Below are 23,125 nucleotides of genomic sequence, written 5' to 3' on the forward strand. Positions count from 1 at the left end.
ACAAAAGGGCTTAGAAGAACTCTAAGATCTCTAAAATGCTAAGGAATAATTCTTAACGTCGATAAAGTCTGAAGACTTGTTTTACTCTGTAAGGATCTACATTTTTAAATAAGTAGCTAAGAATTTTCCATTGCCCTCTTTTAGTAGTGGATTTCTATTGACACAGAAAACTCAGGGCTATTTTTCAGAGCCCAGGTTTATCCACCTCCTGTGTGCTTCCACTAAAACAGACACGATGTACAGTCTCAGGCACTTTCTCACTGTTTAATAAAAAGGTAACTGGGTGAAGAGCCATGAGAAAATACTAGTGACTAGATTATTCACTCTTCCACTGGCCAATGGTTCCTCTGATTTTGGCCCACAGGGGGCCACTTTGATTCGCTGCTGAGAGGTGGCGCTCTTGACCAAAATATCCTCACATCAATGCTGATGGTCTTGCCCTGTGTGGGCACTGAGGCTTCCCACTTTATGACTTCCTTATAATAGGCCACAGATGTTCAGTGTAAATGACTGTGCAATACATTTATATCAAAAAATTGTTATCACCATACCCCATTCCCTTGGTTGAAGAATTTCATTCAGAATTACAAAGGAGCAGGAAAAAGGAAGAGGAAGAGGGCAAAACCTCAAAAGACTTCCAAGGTTTCAAGAAAATGTTGGACTTCTGTTGTGCGCCACTATCAAGCTTTTTCCAAATTTGGTTTCCAAACTACTATGGCAAAGAGGTGAGGTTAAAAGGTTTTGCTGTCTGCAGGCAGAAGGCATCTTTGTGCTGATATGTACCAGTATTCATGTAGCGCTCTAGAGAAAGAGACCCAAGTACTCAGAGATTTTCAAAGGTACAAGTATTATTCTTAGTAATAAACCTCAAATTATTATACACAGAAATTTGAAATTTAGAATTTAATAAACTGCAGTTCAAATTTAACACAGAATCCTCAGAAAGCAAGGCATAAGGATGTGTTTCCCTGATTTAAACTGATGATATGACAGGATGCATCTCTTTATACCCTCCGAATCATTAATCTTTTCGCGGCCTTGAAATAAAACATGTTAGGGTTTTCTCTTGGCCTGGGGACAAACTGGCTGCCCTTCTGTTAGTCCCTTAGATCGGGTCAACTCTCCATGGATATACCAGTACCCCCAGTTTCCGTCTGTCATGACAACTCACCTCGGACAATGCTTCATATTATTAGATAATTCTTACATTAAAACAAAATTTGTTTCCCTGAAGTTTTAAATTTTAATTCATAAGCAAGACAATACTTTAAGATTTTTTTGAGCATCTGCCATGTGCCAGTCCCTGTGAGGGCTTAGGAATAAAAAGATGAGGAAGTTATATGTAGTTTACCTGATCTTGTGGAATTTATAGCCCATTTCTCTAGTTCTCTCATTTTTTCCATCCTAATGCTCTAGGAAATAGATCACATTCCCATTGTAATGGTGGCACTCTACAGCAGGCACATTAGCATCTCAGCAGAGAAAGGAATTATAACCTGAGGAAGTCCCCAAGTGACTCTACTTACCACATGCCCTCTTTCAGAATTACTGCTCCAATGGCTCTATATTCCTATAGAAGTTTAATCCTACATCAACAGGGTGGCAAGTCAAATATCTGAAGACAATTATTAGGCATCTTCTCCCCCAACCCCTCAATTTTTGCATCTTCAGGCTTAACATGCCACAGAATTCAAACTATGATGGTTGTGTTCTTGAAGAAAAGACTGGCTCAAAAAAAGCTATTGAGAACAGCTGTAAATGCATTTACATCTGTAGTTAAATGGAACTGAATCCAACAGGCAGAACCAATAGCTGAGGAGGAGAAAAGGTGATGAGAAGACAGAAGCCTGGGCTACGTGCAGTGCATTGAAATGTAGGCTAAAATGAGCAACAAAAATGTGAGGAACATGGAAAAGAGAAGAGGGATGCATTGTCCCATCATCTTGTCTTTCTTCATTGTAAGACACAACAATAGATTGTTCCTTGTTGGGAATTGGAGAGGAAGTATTATAGAAGAAAGCATATTCTGTATGGATTGGTCAAACTTAAGATTTAAAGTGAGAGACAGAGAAGGAGGAGGAGGGGGAGGAAGAGAAGAAGGAGGAAAAAAGAAATGCTAGGATAAAAATCATTCCCCCTTATAGAGCTGGAATGTGTATAATGTAAAGAGACAGTTGCATTAAAGCATTAGGCCTCATGGCCTGATTAACATCATTTGATCTTTTCCTATTGAAAAGACCCTATGTGTTTCCAAAGGCAGTGGCTTTTTAAATAAAACCAGAAGTCTGGGTGAGCAGAAAGCTGTTAGAAAAGAAAGCAACTTGTTTTATATTTAATCATCTTTTTATCCTACCTGCTTCATAATCTTCAGTTTCCTTCTCTCTGTCAGTAGGGGATGCATATAAAGTTAAAAATCTAGCTCTGGGAGATCTAATATGACAAAAACCAACAAATAAAAATTCACTATGACCTAAATTGGTCAGATCAGACTTTTGGGCTGCCTGCCTCCAGGAGCTTTTTTTTTTTTTTTTTCTGATTTTTTTTTCATCTTTTATTCTCCCTCCTCTCAGCTCTTAACTAACAATCACCAAGCGATTTCAGTGAGATTGATTAGCACACCATTATACCAGTTTTTTTTTGTGATTTACTTTTTATCTTGCTTTTCTACATTCTTTTGCAAGTTTCTGGTGAGATTGGCGCTCCTCCTGAATTTGAGAGTGACCATCAGAAAGCCAGAATTTTCCATTAAGCAGTTTGGTGCAGCATATTGGTGGGGGCAACTGGAGCATCTCCACATCCATGCTGTCATCTCAGGGTGGCCAGGCTAAGAGACAGGGAGAGCTTCTGGTTGTTTGAGAGGACAGACCAGTCGTCGTAACTAGTTCAGTCTCTGTGGCCCATTCAGCTCCTGGCATAGCTGCCAAGCCAGCCAACAAAGGACCATTGTAATCCTGACAGTTTCCCAGCAATGACCGGACAGGCGCAGACCACCAACCAGCTCATTTCACTTACACTGTTCACAAGTGAGACCATGAACGGAAAAAAGTCAATGGCAAAAATCCCACATCCTGCTAAAGTTGGTTATGTGGACACTTTTCTAGCGAGCGAGTCTGCCTTCAGGCCGGTAATCCTCATACCTGTTTTCTTTGTTTGTTTGTTTTTAAGTACAATTAGCTTGAATGATAATGCAAAATGCTCATAGAAGCCTACCAAAAATTAGGTTTGAGTTTAAAAAAATAAGAATATAACATACAATACTTTGAAAAACAATGTATAATACAAATAAAATGCCGTAAATGTAAAGCAAAATTGAGATAAATTTTGAGGATAAAAAATAATAATTCCAGCTAGTGTGAGACCACTGTGACTATTAAAGAATTACATTTTGGTGTCTAAAAATAGAGTTTTCAACTATAAAATGGAATTATTTGAACTCAGTTTCCAATTTTAGATATGCAAACAAAAGTCTGCCTTTTCTGTGGACCAAACCAATGACATCTCTAACTCTGAATTTTTAAAAGTAGTAATACACTTTGGGAGGCTGAGATGAAAGGATTATTGCCTAAGCCTAGGAGTTCGACAGCAGCCTGGGCAAAATGGTAAGACCTCATCTCTGTTTTTAAAAAAGTAGCAATAAGTAAAATAAAATGTTTAAGAACAAAGGAAATTCAGAGGTATGTATCATGTATTTAACACTGATTGAAAGTCAGGATGTAATATTTTTTTCTTTTTTTTTTTTTTTGAGACGGAGTTCCACTCTTGTTGCCCAGGCTGGAGTGCAATGGTGCAATCTCGGCTCACTGCAACCTCCACCTCCTGGGTTCAAGCGATTCTCCTGCCTCAACGTCCCAAGTAGCTGGAATTACAGACGCCTGCCACAACACTCAGCTAATTTTTTTTATTTTTAGTAGAGACGGGGTTTCACTGTGTTGGCCAGGCTGGATGTATTTTTAACAATCAGATAAAATGATCTTTTAATACATTTCAATTAAAAATGTGGCGTGATTCCATTTATTTAAATTGCTTTACTGTAAGTACAAGTTATAATAATGGGATGCCACATTTACTTTTCAGTTATCAAATATTCAAACAAATGATAGTTTTCCATGCTTGTGGGGGACATGGAATGAGAATACGGTGTTTAAACTAGATCCACAATTTTAGAAAGCAGTACAGCAGAACCTTGATAATGTTCTACCTCTTTGACTTCATATCCTTCTTCTTATATTTTATGTATGTATATAAATTATGGAATTTTTTTTTTTTTGAGATGGAGTCTTGCTCTGTTGTCCCGGCTGGAGTGCAGTGGCGTGATCTTGGCTCACTACAACCTCCGCCTCCTGGGTTCAAGTGATTCTTCTGCCTCAGCCTTCCAAGTAGCTGGGACTACAGGTGTGCGTCACCATGCCCAGCTAATTTTTGTAATTTTAGTAGAGACGGGGTTTCACCATGTTGGCCACGATGGTCTCAGTCGCTTGACCTTGTGATCCGCCCGCCTCTGCCTCCCAAAGTGCTGGGATTACAGGCGTGAGCCACCGCGCCCAGCCTATAGAAATGTTTTAACTATACATATACATAATATTATATTCCAGGCAAGATAAGAAAATAAATACAATATAGTTCATCAGAGCAAAAATAAAAGCAAAGCCAAAGAATATGAAAAAACAAAGGCCCCAAACAAAATGAGACTAACAGAGTAACTGTTAAGTGAATTGTTAACTACAGGTAGATGTATATAATTGAATACTATGTAGCTATTAAAATTAATGCTTCTGAAGATTTTTAATAATATGGGAGAATAATTATTTAAATGTTAGTTGAAATGAGAAGCTATAATTGAGCGGCTGGTACTGATTTTAGCTTACAAAAGTACAATAAAATATTTATAGTCATGATCTTGATCAGTGGAATTTTGGTTGATTTTTCATTGTTTGGGGCTCAGGGAGATTTGATATAACAAATCTCTGGGAGATTAATTTTTCAACGTTATTCCCAAAGAGTATATGACATTTTTTATAATTATAAAATAAAATCTTCGTTGAAAAAAACTTCTTTCTTTTGTCATAAAAAGAATAATAAAGACTCTAGATTTCCACTTCCCTTACACAGAGGGGTTATTTTACTTAAACACAATCCAGTGACTCAACACCTTAACCTTTTACCAGGAGGCCCTGCTGAGATCATCAGAGGATAATTTTTGATGCTGATTAGACTGATTTTTAGTTCCTGCAAGAGTATGACAGATTAAGTAACCTAACCTGGGTTTATTCTTCTCTTGTGTATATTGTTATCCCAGTATTGCCTATGGGCTTGTTTGAGACAGATTATCATGGATAGAACGCTGAGTCCTTCTCAGCATGTGGCAGAGAAGCCAGCATGCTGGAGCCTGTGTACTGTGAAAAGCCGTCTTAGCCGAATAGCTAAGCCACAGGTGCTCCTCATGGAAAGTCTAACCAAGTGTCACAGGTATGAAAACTGGTGATAATCAGAGTCAGAGCTCTTTTACTTCTCTAGAACAGCATTTTAAAAAATTTTATTTTTAAATTAAATTAAATTAATTTTTATTTTTTTGAGTCAGGGTCTTACTCTGTCACCCAGGCTGGAGAGCAATCATAGCTCAGTGCTGTCTCTAACTCCTGGGCTCAAGTGATCCTCCTACCTCAGCCTCCCAAAATACTAGGATTACAGGCATGAGACAATGTGCCTGGCCTAGACTTTTGTTTCCTAGATAATATACAGGTCTTTAGCTATGAAACTCCAAGAGGAAAAGTACCATGTCCCTGTGCAATTATTTGTTCAGTTAGCAGTTTTCCTATTGTGTTCTATGGAGCTTATTTAGCCTAGTTGTTAACAGCATAAATCTTTGGAGTCAGTCTCAAGTTGGTAGCACAAACCTTTGATCATGGCAGGAGGTAAGAAGGCACATGAGGACCTGTACCAGGCTCCATTTCCCAGCTTCTGGGCTTAGAATCAGGCAGGGTCTAGGGCAGCACCTGGTGGAGCCTGTGCTCCCTGCACCCACTTTACCTTTTAAGCCACAGTTCAGGTACCAGGGACTGTGGAATTTCCTGGCCAAATAGCCCAGTCTATTCCTGACTTGTTCAGGTCTCTTGCCAGCTCTGTTCTGAAAGTGACTTGCATTACTGGCGGACCACTCATAGGCCCAAGAGAGGACCAAAGAGCAGGCATTTTGTAGAGGATGAAGAAGGAGCTTGGCTGTACAAACTGGCATATAGACATCATGAACAATGAGAACGTTTAGCAAAGTGCCTAGCATACGATGAATGCTCAGCAAATGCTATTACCGATCTGTTCCCTTACTATATTTGAAGGACAAAGAAAAAAAAAATAACCATGAGAATACTAGCTACTACAGGGGGCACTATTTTAAGTTTAATTCTTGGTATAATCCATAATGGAGTCTTTTAGAAAAAATAACTGGACTATTGTCCTGGCCAAATTCCAATACTTTGTATTCAAGCTAATTACATTCCTCCCCCACTGGATAAATTATTCTTCACTTCCCCCATAAAAACCATCATGTTGTACTTGTGAAACAAAATAGCTTCTGTGTTCTACCACACATGCAAAAAAATGGTGTGTTTCAATCCATAGTGTATTTCTCTGGATGACTAATTTGAAAGCTACATTGGGATCCATTATAGTAGGATGTGAGTTTAGTTCAGTGATGCTTCTGAATAATGATATTCAGATATTTAATGTCCTATTAAATGGGACAATGTCACCAGATATGTTCTCCTGGTAACTTGAGACAATTTTTAAAGTATTATCTGGATTGAGATTAGGCAGATGTAAGCCATTGAACTTACTTCTAAGTCATCGCATCTCTTAACAAGCCATTTACCTCATCACATTGATTTTATTTTTAATGCCAAAAGTCTGAACATTCATAAAATGGCTTGCTAAGTATTCTATATTCATCCTGAATTATTAAGAGGTGCAATTTTAAGATAAAGCTGGAGAGAAAAATACTAAGAACTGTTAAGAAATCACTATCTTTTTCTCTTTGAGTTTAGTGGCACTTAGGTTTAAAATCCCTATCTGACAATTGATTTTGGAGTGTGAATTCATTTCTTGAGATGACAGAACATGGAATGGGTGGGAGTAACTAACCATTGTGGCAAATGTTCATGAGGGAATAGTACTTAGGGCCTAAGGTATGGCTGAGAGCAGAACTGGTTCCCCTTTGAGAAGTCCTGTTGATGGAGTAAAAGGATGTGGGGAGAGGGCTAATGTTGTGATCTGGGAGAAAGCTCTGGTCCCATGCTACTTTAGGAGCATTTAAACTCTAGTTTCAAGTCCTTTACCTGCTTTTAAGAAATATACCTAAATCTAAACTATTCTAACTACTTTATTTATTTATTTATTTATTTTTAGAGGCAGGGTCTGGCTCTGTCTCACACATTGGAGTCCAGTGGCACGATCACACCTCACTGCAGCCTCAAACTTTTAGGCTCAAACTATCTTCTTTCCTTAGCCTCCTGACTAGCTAGAACTACAGGTGTGTGCCACGACACCAGGCTAATTTTTAAATTTTTTGTAGATATAAGGTCTTACTGTGTTGCCCAGGCTGGTCTTGAACTCCTGGCCTCAACTGATCCTGCCTTGGCCTCCCAAAGTGCTAGGATTAAGCCACCGCACCTGGCCTAGATTCTTAGTTTTTAAAGACTTCAGGGAAGAGACAATTCTCACCAAGTTACCTTTTGCTACATTGTCCCTGTTTGGAAGGAACCTTGTTATTATCAATGGGCAATTCATTCCCTGTGTCTTGTTTGTGCAGCCCTGGCGTACCAAGTAGTATGCTAGTTCTGTGCTCTGTGTAGGTGGAGAATGGTGATCATCAACCTCTCGTGTATTTGAGGACTTACTGAATTATTGTTCCTAGTTCGAGATGAAGTAACCCAGGTCTGTAACTTTTCCTTTCTGCCTTTATTTCCCAAACTTTCTCTGAAATGTTCTTCTCTTTCTAAATCTCCACTGGTGAAGCAAGGTAGACAATTGAGGCAATTACATGTGTCATTCAGACCTAAATAATTATTTGGGACTTGAAGTACTTGAATTATTCAATTAAAAAACATCTTTCTACCTGACTAATTCTAAAAAATAATCTCAATTATTTGTCTTTTGGTTTGTATCCATTGAGGTACTGTATCATTTTTATTTTTATTTTTAAATTTATTGCCTTAGTTTCTTTTCAAGGATTGGGGGTGGAAACAATACACAACATTAGATTATCATCCCAGTTCTTACTGTCATTTTGTGTACAAGGTGTAGCCTTTTCTCCAAACTGGAATCAAATGGGTGGAGACTCTAGAATAGATTTTTTACCATAATATGGGTCTAGTTGGTTTGCTGTGTAATGAAATGTCCACACCATTTTAGAGTGCTATATTTTATTTCTCAAAATATGTTTCTCTACAGTTAGTGAACTATGGATATGGAAGGAAAGTCCCTGTTTTCAATTTCTCCAACAGATTGAAGAGGTTGGCACATGGTAACTGTTCAATTAATAAGAGACTTACACAAATAAAGAAGGACTTCAGGGTGCCAACTAAACTGATTGATTAGCAATTCAGTTAAATAGCCAGTGAGTCAGGAGTGAGTTAAAAGGCCACCTGCTAACTTTCAGAGGAAAAACTTGTAGTTAAAAGCAAGAGCTTCATACAGATACTAAAAAGTGAAATCAGAAGCAATTTAAACTATTTGTAACCACAGATAAGATGTGTTGGAGTGCTACCTGGGCTTAAAGCATGGATTGGCCATTTACTAGTCATGTGTTTTAGGACAAGTTTCTTAGCATTTTTAACTCCTCAGTGCCTAAATTTCCTCATCAGCAAAATGAGAACCACAGTAGCCTGTGCAGTGCTATGGTCAGCATGTATTCCTGGAATGTGTATAAAGTGCTTAACATAATGCTTGGAACAAAATAAATAAGAAATAAATACTATTATTTTTATTAAGAAATCCATATCATCAGTTATTACCTCCCACGAAAAAGTATATGAGTAGATTACATATACATTCCCTTCCACATACCAAAAAGCAACAAAAGTCTCTCAAAAGCATCTGGGTGGGGCCAGGCGTGGTAGCTCACATCTGTAATCCCAACACTTTAGGAGGCCGAGCAGGGCAGATTGCTTAAACTCAGGAGTTCAAGACTATCTTGAGCAACATGGAGAAACCCCGTCTCTACAGAAAATACAAAAATTAGCCAGGCATGGTGATGCATGCCTATAGTCCTAGCTACTCCAGAGGCTGATGTGGGGGGATGGCTTGAGCCTGGGAGATTGGACCACTGCACTCCAGCCTGGGCAACAGAGCAAGATCCTGTCTCAAAAAACAAGCAAGCAAACAAACAAAAAACCCCATGAATGTATAGGGAAAATTGTGCATTGAGTCGTTAGCCTTCATTGAAGCCTTCAAGGTGGTACATCAGGAACTTGAAATTTTATTTAAATTTTGTGAGCTTTGCTATACTACCATACCTCAAAAAAAGGGGGCACAATAGCACCCTACTCAAAGCAAACATCTCTTTCTGGTTTTCATAGTGCTCTCAGTACCGTTATTCTATTTTTTTGGCTCAAAACTCTCATTTTTGGTGATTTTAGCTCCTTCATTTCATAACCAGTCAGTCATTGTGATCTCATGTCAGGTCCTTCCTTCCTTCCCATATCCACCCCCATAACTGGGGTTTAGATTGCCTATGTTTTGACTACTGCAATAGTGCTTCTGCTTGCAGGTGCAGCTGGAAGCCCTTCTCTCCCTAATCCCTGTCCATGAGGGGTCATGTGACCTGGTCCCCCGAGATGGGATTGTAGCAGGAGGGCATGTGTTAAGGCCATTTCAAGAGATACTCTTGCTCTTGCAGCTGCTTGCTCTCATCTCTGAGCTGCCCTTCTCAGGCTGCTCTTGCCTTACCATGAGAATGGGAGGCTGTGGCAAGTTAAGAATGATGAGACTTCTGACCTTCCCCCCTCTGGTCCTTCTGAATAGCTGGCGTGGTTCCCAACCTTGTTACAGCACAACCTCGCCATCCCCTGCCTAAGCAGATCCAGAGAGAGTGGAATATTGAGAATTAAAGACATGGACTCTAAAACCAGGAGGTCTGGATCCAAATTCCAGTCTGTTACCAATCCACTGTGTGACCTTACACAGCTTACTGAACCTTGTACCTTAGGTTCTTGATCTGCAAAATGGGCAAAATAATAGTGCCTACCCCATTGGATTATTCAGAAAATTAAACTAGTTAAATATAAGATACTCTAGATACTGCCTGCTATATATAAGAACTCAACAATTATTAGGCATTATTACACTGCTCAAACACTCACACCCTCGCTGCTGGGTAATATTCCCCACTTTGTCTGTGTTCTTTATTAGATATTTATTAGATGCTGCCTGGGAGTACTAGTCATTTTAATTGCTTTTAGAAATGTTGAACACACCCACAATAGAATATTTTCAGTGTATTTGACAGGTACAAAGATGAACAATACAAACATCTGGATCTCCATGACCAAACTTCGGAGATGGAATGTTATTAACCCCTAGCAAGACCCTTGAGTGTTCTTCCAAATCTCATGCACTTCCATTCCCATCCCCATAGGTAGCTTCCATTTGAAATTTTGTGTCTATCACTTCATTGAGTTTCTGCAGTTTTGTCATATATAATTTCAATTTAAAATAATAAACCATGTAGTAGGCCACTGAAAGATGGGCTAAAGTGATATGCACAACTTTTAACCTGGGCCACATAAACCTTCCTGTCTAAGCCTCCTCCACTGTGCTCTCTGTCTCTCTCTCTCTCTCCCTTTCTGCCAGTCAGATGGATAAATGTATTGAAGGACTCCGAGGCTCTGTACAATGTCAGAGCTTGGATACAGAAAGAGCCTGTATCACCCCCTGTATCACCCCTAAAGAAAAGCCATCTAGCCAAAAACACTTATCTTAGACTGCTGTAGGAGTGAGAAATAAACTTTTATGCTGTTAGGCCATTTAAATTTTGGAGTTTTTTTTTTTTCCTGTGAAAGTTAATATCCCCTGACAAATACACGTATTAGCACCAGGAATTGGGGGCTGCTATCACCAAGAACCTAGAATGTGCAGCATTATCCTAGCAGCCAGTTACTGGGCAATGTTAACATTGATATTGGAGGTAGGAGCTAAGATGACCCATATTATACAGTGGTTCACCATTTGTTAAAGCTATCACCTAAGAAAACTTGGAAGACAAACCTTGTGCCTACCAAACTGGTAGCTCTAGAGAAAGTGATTGGAAGATATCAGTGTTTGAAGTATGTTGACTACCACTGGCTGCCTTTGACAAAGTATTGCAACTAATAGATGAGACAAGGACCTGTTTATAAGCAGAAATGAAAAACTTAGTCCTAAAATTTGGTGCGCTGAAACATTGGAAAGACCAATTGCTGCTAAATAACCCAACAGTAAGATGTAGAAACAAAAAAGGCTCTGAGAGATAAAGAACCAGTAAAACTTCTTGATTAAACAAAATGACTTAGACTTAGAGAAAAGATCAAATTAAAATGTGGCTTTCCCACCTATTGTTTCAGATAACCAGGGATCACTGCCAACATGTTGAAAAATAGAGGCATGGAGTGAGAAAGCTTGGGAATAAATCAGGCTTGAGAATGATCCCTAAGAAAGAATGATGTGTGTCCTTATTTGCATATGGAACTCATTCGAAGCAAATGAACCAAAAACTTACTAAGTTTTTGAAAAGATTAATAACCGAAGAAAGCATGATCCTAGATTAAAAACCAAAACTTTTGACTGTTTGTAGCTGAAAACATCTTTGGGCCCCATACTTGTACCAACAGGAATTAGGCTCTAAAAGCTCAACTTTCTCCAAAGGAAAGGAAAAAATTGTGATTATCCCATTCCTGTTCCCAACTGACTATTAGGTGAAAGGATAGATAACTTGTCATTTAAATTGTGGTTCACAGAGCCCTATGGAGAGGACTTCACATCACCCAGAAGTCCTGGACTTGAGCTGGATACAGTAACTCGATGGGACTAGAATTGCCTCCCATGGAAAAAGGGCAAAGTGTTCTGCATATCACAGGATGAGCAAAACAAGTGTTTGGTGTCCATAAATGAAAGATAGGCTGTGGCTAGGATTGGCTAAGTATTCACCACACTGTCTTTTTTCTCCCCTGGGCACAGAGCTGGGCTATATTTTCTAGCTTCCTTAGCAGTGAATGCAGCTGTGTGATTGTAGCCAGTGGAATATGGGCAGAAGAGATGTGTGCCACTCCTAAGTTTGGCCCATAAAATGAACTTCCCTGTTATCCTCTATTGCCTCCTCTTCACCTATCTGATAGCAGATGCAACAAATAATATCAGTGGACTCAGAGGACCAAAGTGATGGAAGAGTCATGGACGAATGGAGCCTGAGACCTGAATCATTGCTAAAGGATGAACTACTTAGAAATATTGTTTGATAAAAAACATCCTGTTGGACTGTTGCATGAGTAAGAAATAAGCTTTTGTTGTATTAAACTACTGAAATTTTGAAGTTGTTGCAATAGCAAATGGCTACTTCAATTAATTCAAGTGCTATATAGAAAAATTCAGGAAAGGGGGTATTACTGTTTCATATGCAATGGCTAGAGAAAGTGTCACTTGCAAATAAGTATGTAAGCAGACACCTAAGAAAATGAGAAAGAAAGCTTGGGGATATCTGGGAGAAGAGCATTCCAAGCAGAGGGACTGGCAAGAACAAATGCTATATCTAGTGGACACATGTGCTTGGTGCATTTGAAGAAGAGCAAGGAGGCCATTAGCGAGCTGGGGAAGAGTAGCAGGAAACCGGGTCAGTGAGGGCCCAATAGTGTAGGGACATTCAGGACCTTGTAAGGACTTCAAATTTTATTCTGAGCATGGAATCCATTGAGGTTTGAATTAAGATATTTATTTTTTTAAAAATCCCATGAGCCACTGGGGTTAGGGGATTGTGGTGGATAGTCAAGGATAGAAGCAGAAAGATCACTTGGGAGGGGGCTGTTTAAATAATCCAGGTGAGAAGTGATGACTGCAGCAGTGGAGGTGGTGGGAAGGGGTTGGATTCTGGATTTACTTGAGAACAGATAGGGTTTTCTGAGGGATTGAATGTTGGTTGTAAAACACACACACACACACACACACACACACCCCACCACACAAAAAAACAGGCATCAAAATGACCCCAAGATTTTTGGACTGAGCAACTAAAAGGATGGAGTTGTCATTACTGACATGAGAGGACTGGAAGTGGAGGAAATTCTAGGAGAAAATCAGGAGTTAGTTGTGGACACATTCAGATTGATACTTGCCTCCTCAGCCTCATCACCACCAACTTACTCTTCTCTGTTTTCTCCATCCATCTTGGTTTTTCTCACCATCTGAGAACTTCTTCCCTCCTACTACCCTTTCCTAGTTGATTCCTGCCCCTCAATTCATATATCAACTAAGAAAACTGTTGCTTTCTCCAGGGAATAATTCTTCCTTTATCCTTGGTTGGAATTAGGTCTCCTTGCTGAGTTCTGCCCATCACAGCTTCATCTTAATTCCTTGTTTTGTCATCTTCTTCACTGAATTGCAAGCACTGTGAAGGCAGGAGTCTCTTTTGTCTTCATGTTTATCATCATCATCATCATGACTCCAGCTTCTAACACAGAGCTTGGTATGTGCTAGGTGCTCAAAAAATGTTTGCTGAAAGAATGAGTGAATACATGAATGAATGTATGAATGAATGAGCACACTATGTCCCCTTCAAGAGACTTCTTCCAGAGAAATTCTGGTAGAATCTTAACTTTAAGCATGCTAAAACTACTGAGCAAGCAGCTTTTCCTCAGCGATTAGTATTTATCTGACATTAAAAACTTCGTAACTCAAATATTTCCCTTTTTTTTTTTTCTGGAGACAGTGTCTCACTGTGTTGCCCAGGCTGGAGTGCAGTGGTACAATCATAGCTCACTGCAGCGTTGACCTCCTGGTCTCAAGCGATCCTCTCGCCTTAGCCTCCCAAGTAGCTGGGATTACAGGCACATGTCTGACCATGCCTGGCCAAAAGTTTCACTTTTTACATTAACTACTAAAAACTTTTGGGCAAATACATGACCCACCAGTAGCCTATGTGGAGGTCCTTATGATATACATTTTAAGCTTTGTTCCTGCTTGTTTTCTGTGTCATTCTTGTTTTTTCTCATTTGTTTGTCTAACTTTATTATATGCTTTCTCATAGTTTGTATATCCTTGTAAGCAATTTTTTGGCCATTTAATGTATTTTTTATTTTCTAGTAATTTTATTTTTTGGAAGCTTTTTTATTATACAAAATTTAAAGCACATCTGAGTGTGGAGATAATAGTATGAGAAATGCCCATGTGCTGGCCACCCAGTGTTAACAATGATCAACACATGGCTAATCATGTTTCAGCCATCTCCCCATTTCCACTCTCATGCTGATTATTTTGAAACAAAATCTAGACATTATATAAATCATAAATATTTTAGAATGTTTCTCTAAAGATAGAGACTCAAAAATATATAATGACAATATTATTCTCATGCCTAAAAATAAGAAATTTCTTATCAAATATTCAATGTTCACATTTTGCAAATTGCCGTGTGTGTGTGTGTGTGTGTGTGTGTGTGTATTTAACAATTTGTTTGATTCAAGATCCAAATACAGTCTATGCATAGAGATTGCTTAATAGGTATCTCAAGTCTCCTTTGACTTCTTGGTTCCCCCTCCTCCTTTTCTTTCTTTTTTTTATTTCCTTGCAATTTTCTGTTGACAAATTGGGCCATTTGTACTGTAGAGTGGCCTGCAGTCTTGATTTTGTTGATTTCATCCATGAAATGTTGTTTAGTGTGTGTTTCTATGTTTCTTATATTTTTCATAGATTGATAGTTAAATCTAGAGCTTATTCAGATTTGTTTTATTTTTTAAGCAAGATTACTTCATAGGTATGTCTATGTTATTTAATTTCAGTTCTCCCTCTCTCTCTCTCTTTCTGTCTTAATCTCTCTTTCTATCCACCCCACCCTCCCACCATGCTAGCCACCATTAATGATTATTTCCTAGATCCATTACTTTATTAATGTTGGCATACTTTTCATCTGACTCTAGAATTCCTTTATCATTTCTTAGCTGGAATAGTTCTGTAAAGGAAAACATCCCCTTATTTGGTTAACTAATGTATAATTCATATAGGAAGAGCTTGACTTTTAAATGCTTGACCCTTTCTGTTTATTCATCAATTTTCAAAATAATAATTGATTACCGAACATGTTCTGAAGTTATCCATCAGTTTTTTTATACCTCATATGCTTATGAATATACATATACTTGATGTATTACAGATAATATTTTTAGTAATGTTTAGAATGTCCCATCTTTGGCCAGCAGGAACTTATTTAAGATGTATTTTGATATCTTTTGACATGACCTTGATTCTGGTATGACAAGGTGTTCCAGGCTTGTCGTACTTTGCTGTTGCAGATTTGGAATTGGCCATTTCTCCAGGGAGAACAGGTTATTTTCAGTGGGGCATGGTATTTAGAGATCTCAGTTAAAGCTCTGAGAAAGCTTATTGACACTGGTTTAAGCTTTTTTTTTTTTTTAATTTGCAAGTGGACAAAATTAGGAAAAGTGTATTTTTTTCTTGTAGATACGTATCTATTAATATTCTTGCAAAATACAGAAAGTAGTGTGTAATGAGTTCAACTTAGATTCTCAAGTACAAAATATCTGCTGATATACCAACTTTAAAAAGTTTCATTTTATTGTGATAGGAACACTTACCAGATCTACCCTTTTAATAGATTTCTAAGTGTACAACACAGTATTACTAACTATAGACACTATGTTGCACAGCAGATCTCTAGAAGTTGTTCATCTTGCATAACTGAAACTCTATATCCATTGGTTAGCAACTCCCCATTTCTTCCTCCCCTCAGCCTCTGGCAACCACTGTTCTACTCTCTCCTTCTGTGAGTTTGATTATTTTAGATGTCTTATATAAGTGAAGTCATGCAGTATTTGTCCTTCTGTGACTTACTTCACTTAGCATAATGTCTTCCAGGTTTATCCATGTTGTCACATATTTCAGCATTTCCTTCTTTCTTAATGCTGAATAATATTCCATTGTATGCATCTACCACACTTTCTTTATCCTTATATCCATCAATGGACATTTAGGTTATTTCTACATCCTGGCTATTGTAAATAGTGTTGCAGTAAACATGCTAGTGCAGATATCTCTTTAAGATCCGAACTTCATTTCTTTTGAATATATACCCAGAAGTGGGATTGCTGGATCATATGGTAGTTCTATTCTCAAATTATTGAGGAACCTTCATACTGTTTTCCGTGGTGGCTATTTTGCATTCCCACCAATAGTGTACAGGGTTTCAAAGTTCTCCACATCCTCACCAACACTGTTGTCTTGTGTTTTTTGGATAATAGCCATCCTAACAGGTGTGAGGTGATATCTCATCGTGGTTTTGGGTTGCATTTCCTTGATGATTAGTGATATTGAGCATTTTTCCACATACATGTTGGCCATTTGTATGTCTTTGGAAAAATGTCTGTTAGCGTCCTTTGCCCATTTTTAAATTGCATTATTTGATTTTTTTTATTTTTACTAATGAGTTGCAGTAGTATTTTACTAATGAGTTGCAGTAGTATATAAATAATACCTTATATATTTAGGGTATTAACCTCTTATCAGATATATGATTTGTAAATATTTTCTTTTATTCTATAGATTGCCTTTTCATTCTGTTGATTGTTTCCTTTGCCCTGCCAAAGCTTTTGATTTTGCTGTAGTCCTGCTTATCTATTTTTGCTTTTTGTTGTCTGTCTGTCCTTTTGGTGTCATATCCAAGAAATCATTGTGAAGACCAATGTCAAGAAACTTTTCCTATGTTTTATTCTAGTAGTTTTATCACTCCTGGTCTCACATTTAAGTTTTAATCCATTTTGAGTTGATTTTTGTGTATGGTTTAAGATAAGGATCTAATTTTGTTATTTTACATGTGGATATTCAGTTTTCGCAGCACCATTTGTTGAAGAGATTATCTTTTCCTTATTATATATTCTTTGCACTTTTGTCAAAGACTAGTTGACTATATACACATGGTTTTTTTCTGGGCTATTTGGTTCTATTGATCTACATGTCTGTCTTTATACTAGTACCATACTGATTTAATTACTGTAGCTTTGCAATCTATTTTGAAATCAGAAAGCGTGATGTCTCCAGCTTTGTTTATCTTTTTCAAGATTACGTTGGCTATTCAGGGACTTTTTGTTTCTGTATGAATTTTAGGATTTTTTTTCTATTTCTGTAAAAAATGTCATTTGGATTTTGATTGGGAGCATTTTATTCTTTTGATGGTATTATAAATGAGATTGCTTGGTTAATTTCATTTTTAGATTGTTTATTGCAACTCTATAGAAATATGATTGATTTTTGTATACTTATTGGTATCATACAACTTTGCTATGCTCATATATTAGTTCTATCATGTTTTTTTAATGGATTCCTTAAGATTTTCTGTATACAAGATTATGTCATCTTCAAATAGAGATAGTTTTATTTTTTCATGTCCAATCAGAATACCTTTTAGTCTACTCACTTGCCTAATTGCCAGGCTGGACCCTCCAGCACAATGTTAAATAGAAGTGGTAAGAGCAGATGTCCTTGTCTTATTTCTTATTTTAGGGGAAAACCTTCAGTCTTTCATCATTAAGTATGGTTAGCTGTGAGTTCTTCATCAATGCCTTTCATCAGGTTGAGTGTGTTCCCTTCTATTTCTAGTTTGTGGAGTCATCTAATTCATAAAGGTATTATTGGTTGTATTTACTTGTTCTTGTATCCCTTCTAGTTTAGTCTTACATTATGATATTATTTTTCTTTTATTTTAAAATCTTTTATACATTCTGTCATCTTTCTTTTCAAATTTTCATTTTCTTCAGTTATCTCATTTTTTAGTTTTTCTTAATTCTGATTTGTTATTCTTTATTGTCTTCTATTGTGTTTCATTTAAGTGGCTGCTAAATATTATATTACACTTTTTATCTTTTGTAAGTATTCCTTTTGACGCATTTTAATTGTTTGCATAGATGTTTTGCCTCTCTCTGTCTCAAGTAATATCTTTGTATAAGTTCAACCCTCATGTTTTTTTGGATGCTAATTTTTAAGTAAAATGAGTTTTTCATCATTTCCAGTGGGATGGTAGTTAGGGTAGCTTTTCTAATTTGAGGTCTCTAATGTCCCGTTTTCTGTTGTTTTCATGGAACGTATTGGGACCTTCTCTTTCTTCTGTTCCTTTTGCCACATCCTGCCCAATTTGGATTCTCCCCTAGCAATTTCTCCTCATTGTGGGATTTTGTCCTGGAAGGGAGCTTTGGTGGAAAAAAAGTAACCTAAGCCACTCTCTCAGCCGGCACGGGGCCTCCAGGGAGTGTTCATTGGGTTCTCTTATTCCCAGGGATGCCGATTCCCTGTTGACCTTACTTCTTCCTTCATTGAGGATGATCTCGCATCGGTCTTGCAGCTGTGGGTGCTTCATCTCCCAGTATCTAGGGGTTTGTAGGGGATATCTTGTCACCTGTTTGCTGCACACATTGCCCAAGGGATTATGGTTTTGCTATCATACTTGTTCTGCCTGTGCTTTATGAGGGGACTCAGGAATATTTAAAAACCATACCTCTCTCACTACCATCTATCCAGAATCCTTGAAAAGTGTTTAAAACCCATTGTGATGGAAGGAAGATTATAAAACAAAAGAATAAATAAAACATAAAGCTCTCCCTCAGATACATTATAAGCCTCTGTTATATGTAAGTAATCCATATCTACAGATTTCTCTAATCAAAAGTTGGAAGAAATATAGCTATGCTTTCACAGTTCCTGACAAGCTGCTTGCTTATTAAATAGCTTTAAAGTCAGTGTTTTGATTTTTACTCCTTTCCATTTCTAGGAAGGACCATGCAAACATTTCAGAAAGATGAGGAACTGATCTGATCTCAAACCACAGAGGCAGCTTTTATTCCTTGTCTGTTTCCTTTACCTCCTTGTCCATCCTCAACGGGGATAGAGAATGGCGCTGTGGAGTCATGCTGTGAATATACTCAGGGGCTGTTTAATGCCTTTATAAAAAAATTAATAATATTTATATCACAAATATAGACATATCTGTGAGTCTTCTATAAGCTTGTCAATGTTTCTTTGAATTAGTGTATCCCAACTGATTAGTGTGCTTTGGTAATATTGTGAGTGAATGTCAAGCAAGAACTACCTCTGGACTCCTACAAACTATTATGCTCACTAGTCACTGAAAAAGTGACTAGTGACTATTCTACGTGACTATAATAATCATTTTGTATTCAGGCAAGTGATACCTTTCTGTCATTCTTTCACATAAAAAGTTATTCTGAATAATTTCATTTGAATAGTATAGTTTTCCTGCTTCTAAATTAGCAGGCAGTTTTTCTCATTGATTTTAATCTATTTTCATCTAACCACATTTCCAATTTACTATGATCTTTTGGGATTCAGAACTTATCCTCTAAGGCAGAAGAACAGCTTTGGTTCCTAGGAAACCAGACTTCTATTTAATCATTCATACTATTGATACAATTATTAAACAACACTGAACCAGAAGTGTTCAACTCTTCTAAACTTAATTATGTATATTTATAATCTAATACTGCACTGTGTTATAAAACCCTTTAATGGAATAGATTGCTTTTGGAATCTGTGTAGATAGCACCATGATAAGCATTCAATTGTTACTGCTTAATACTGTTGAAAAAAAAGAGGAAGCAAAGAAGGAAGGAGGGAAGGAAGGGAGAGATGGAGGGAAGAAGGAATTGTTTCAGGGTGTGTAGATAAGTGCTATGCACTGATATACTGTAGTCCTTGCAAAATGACCTTAGGGGGGGAAAAAACCTTATTTTTAATTCCTCTGTGAGAAGGTGCTCAGTGAAGGTATACAATATTTCACTTAAGCAAACTATTTAAGAATTCTTTATGTTATAGAAACAAATGTAAAACCAGCAAATATCTCTCCTCTGTTGGGCATAGGCAGGGAGACTGAGAAAACCAGAGTTTTCCAAAGAAAAGCTCAAGTGTTAAATTTTTTGCTTTTATACACTATATATTTTTAGATTAAAAATAAGCATTGATGGGCTGTGCACCGTGGCTCACGTCTGTAATCTCAGCACTTTGGGAGGCCAAGGCAGGTGGATCACGAGGTCAAGAGATTGAGACCAGCCTGGCCAACATGGTGAAACCCCCGTCTCTACTAAATATACAAAAATTAGCTGGGCATGGTGGTGCGTGCCTGTAATCCCAGCTACTCAGGAGGTTGAGGCAGGAGAATCGCTTGAACCCGGGAGGCGGAGGAGGTTGCAGTGAGCTGAGATTTCACCACTGCACCCCAGCTGGCAACAGAGCGAGACTGTCTCAAAAAAAAAAAAAAAAAGCATTGATGGAAATGTTCTATGAAGTGCTTCTTTACACTCACATCATTTACCATTTCCTTCTAAGTGGATTATGCAGATGTTCTTGAAGCCAACACATCATCAGTTTAAAAATATATTCCCTGGATTCTTTTATTTTGTAGCTCATCTTTAAAGCTAAATTAAACAGTAATTGTTGTGTCATGTGGAAATCCACTCCTGTCAACAAAAACCAAATCGTAAAGTAAGAGTTGTGTTTTCAATGACTTTCGTTTATTAAGATTGTAGAAATATGGTCAAACCCCATTATACAATGTCTTATTATTATATGGATGTGGATATACTGGGGGTCAAAAAAATTTCATTTAATGAATTGATTTTACAAGTTGGAAAGTTGTGTTTGTTCCTATCCCCAATATGAGCATTATAAAGTTACACTATAAATATATGTAAGTCTGTCTTCAGGCCTCTCAAAATAAAGAAATTAAATATAACCTTGTAAAGTTTAACTTGCTATTAGATCATTTATTGGCCTGTGTCTTGCCACTTGACTTAATCATTGAGCTTTTAGTACTTAATCACTGAGCTTTTTAGCAAACTGTACATTCAGCTGTATGTGCTTTCTTGGCTATGTGTGATGACTCTGCATGTATTTTAGACAATCTTAAGAACTGTGGGTGACCCATGTCTGGATTTCCAGTGCAACCTGTACATGTCTCTGTCATCGCTCTTCTCACAGTGTACTGTAAATGTGATTCCTGGTGTGTCTCCTCTATCAGACCCTTAACCTCCTTGGGACCAGGGACCAGTTTATCCACTTCTATGTCTCTTACACCTATGGCTATCCCTGGCGGAGAGGAAGCACTCAGTATGTATACTTCATGAAGCCCACTAGAACCTTTCTCCAGTAATGACCTTGGCTTTTCTTATTGTGCAAAGTATTCAGAGTATTCTCTCCTTCATGAATGGTTGGAGACACTAAATTATCTGACTTGCATTCTCTGGTCATGGGCACAGGGAAACACAGATTGGGCTTTCAATTTTTCTATTAATCAAATTTCAGTAATGCTTTATTAATTCTGTGCATTTTTCCTCTTCCTAGGAGTAATGATATGTACATTTTGACCCAGCAATTCTACCTTAGGAAATCTCTTCCACCGAAATAAAGGCACCTAGGCATAAAGGCTCATGATTAAGGAAGTCTCTGGCAGCATTTCTTGTAGAGGCAATAAATTGCAAATATCCTGACTGTCCATCTACAGGGCAGTGTTTGAATAAAATTTGGTATATCCATACTATAGATCGATACATGTATAGATACAATTTTTTAAAAACAAAGAGTCATACTGTATACAGTCATTCTTTGGTATCCTCAGGGGATTGGTTTCAGGACCTGTGTGATACCAAAGTTTGCAATGCTCAAGTCCCTGATATAAAATGGCATAGTATTTTCATATAACCTATACATATCTTCCCATATACTTTAAATCATCTATAGATTACTTATAATACTAATACAATGTAAATGCTATAAGTAGTGGTTACAGAATATTTTCTTATTTTTCTTATTTATATTATTTTTATTGTTGTATTGTCATTTTTATCTTTTTTTTCTCCAAATACTTTTTATTTGTGGTTGCTTGAATCCTCAGATGTTGAACCTGTAGATATGAAGTGCTGACTATGTATCATTCTTTCTTTTTTATTTAAAATATATCTTGACATCCCTCCAGGTTAATACAGATGACTATTTATTATTCTTTAGCATGGATATTATATTAGCTCAGTAGAGTAAGATTAGAAAAAGGAAAGAGAATGGAGATTATTATTTTTTCCTTATACATTTTTTTGACTTCTACTGAGCATACATCACTTTTGTTATTAAGAAAATCTGATAAAGTTAAAAATGTGACAGTAAATGTTCATTCGAAGAGATCTGGCTTGATTTTTCAAGGTTACTTGGAACCAACTCTCTGAATATGATGAGTAATGAAGATGATTAAACACTTTGATGACAAATTTAAGATGTGACTACAAAGTAATGAGCCTGCTTTTTGTTCTTAGTTTTCACAAACTCAATTCAACAGTGTTTCTAAAAGAGTAGTTTCACAAGGCTTTTAGATAAAAGTAGTAGCACTGGAAAAACCACGTGATTTCAGGGTTGAGGAAAATAATTTGGATATTTAGGCTCTGGCATTTTTTAAAAGTCAGTTTCAATATTTTATGGTCACAGTTACTATGTATTCATATAGTGCGCCAAGTGTGGCACATCAACCAGTGACACCCATTGTTGAGCAGCTAAAATTCCATTCTAACTCATATTATTCTCTTCAATTTTTTATTTTTTATGGTGATATATCTTTCTCACTGTTATTGTTAGTTATTACTTTGACTGGATAGTCTTGTGATTTTTCACTATTCAGCTGTCATTTAAAAATCGTATTGACATACTTTCCCTTGTCAGGCTGCCCTTGTGAGACAAGCATTTTAAGTGTTACAAGGAGGTGCTGTTACTATTACAAAAGTTATTATAGGAAGGATAAAAGGACTTGGTTGGAAACAGTAGCCCCATACATGAGAAAAAAATAGTTACATAGTTCCAGAGCGTTGTAACAAGAGTGTAGGGTACATAA

The sequence above is a fragment of the Pongo abelii genome, chromosome 5 (assembly GCF_028885655.2).
Source record: "Pongo abelii isolate AG06213 chromosome 5, NHGRI_mPonAbe1-v2.0_pri, whole genome shotgun sequence".
NCBI lineage: Eukaryota > Metazoa > Chordata > Mammalia > Primates > Hominidae > Pongo > Pongo abelii.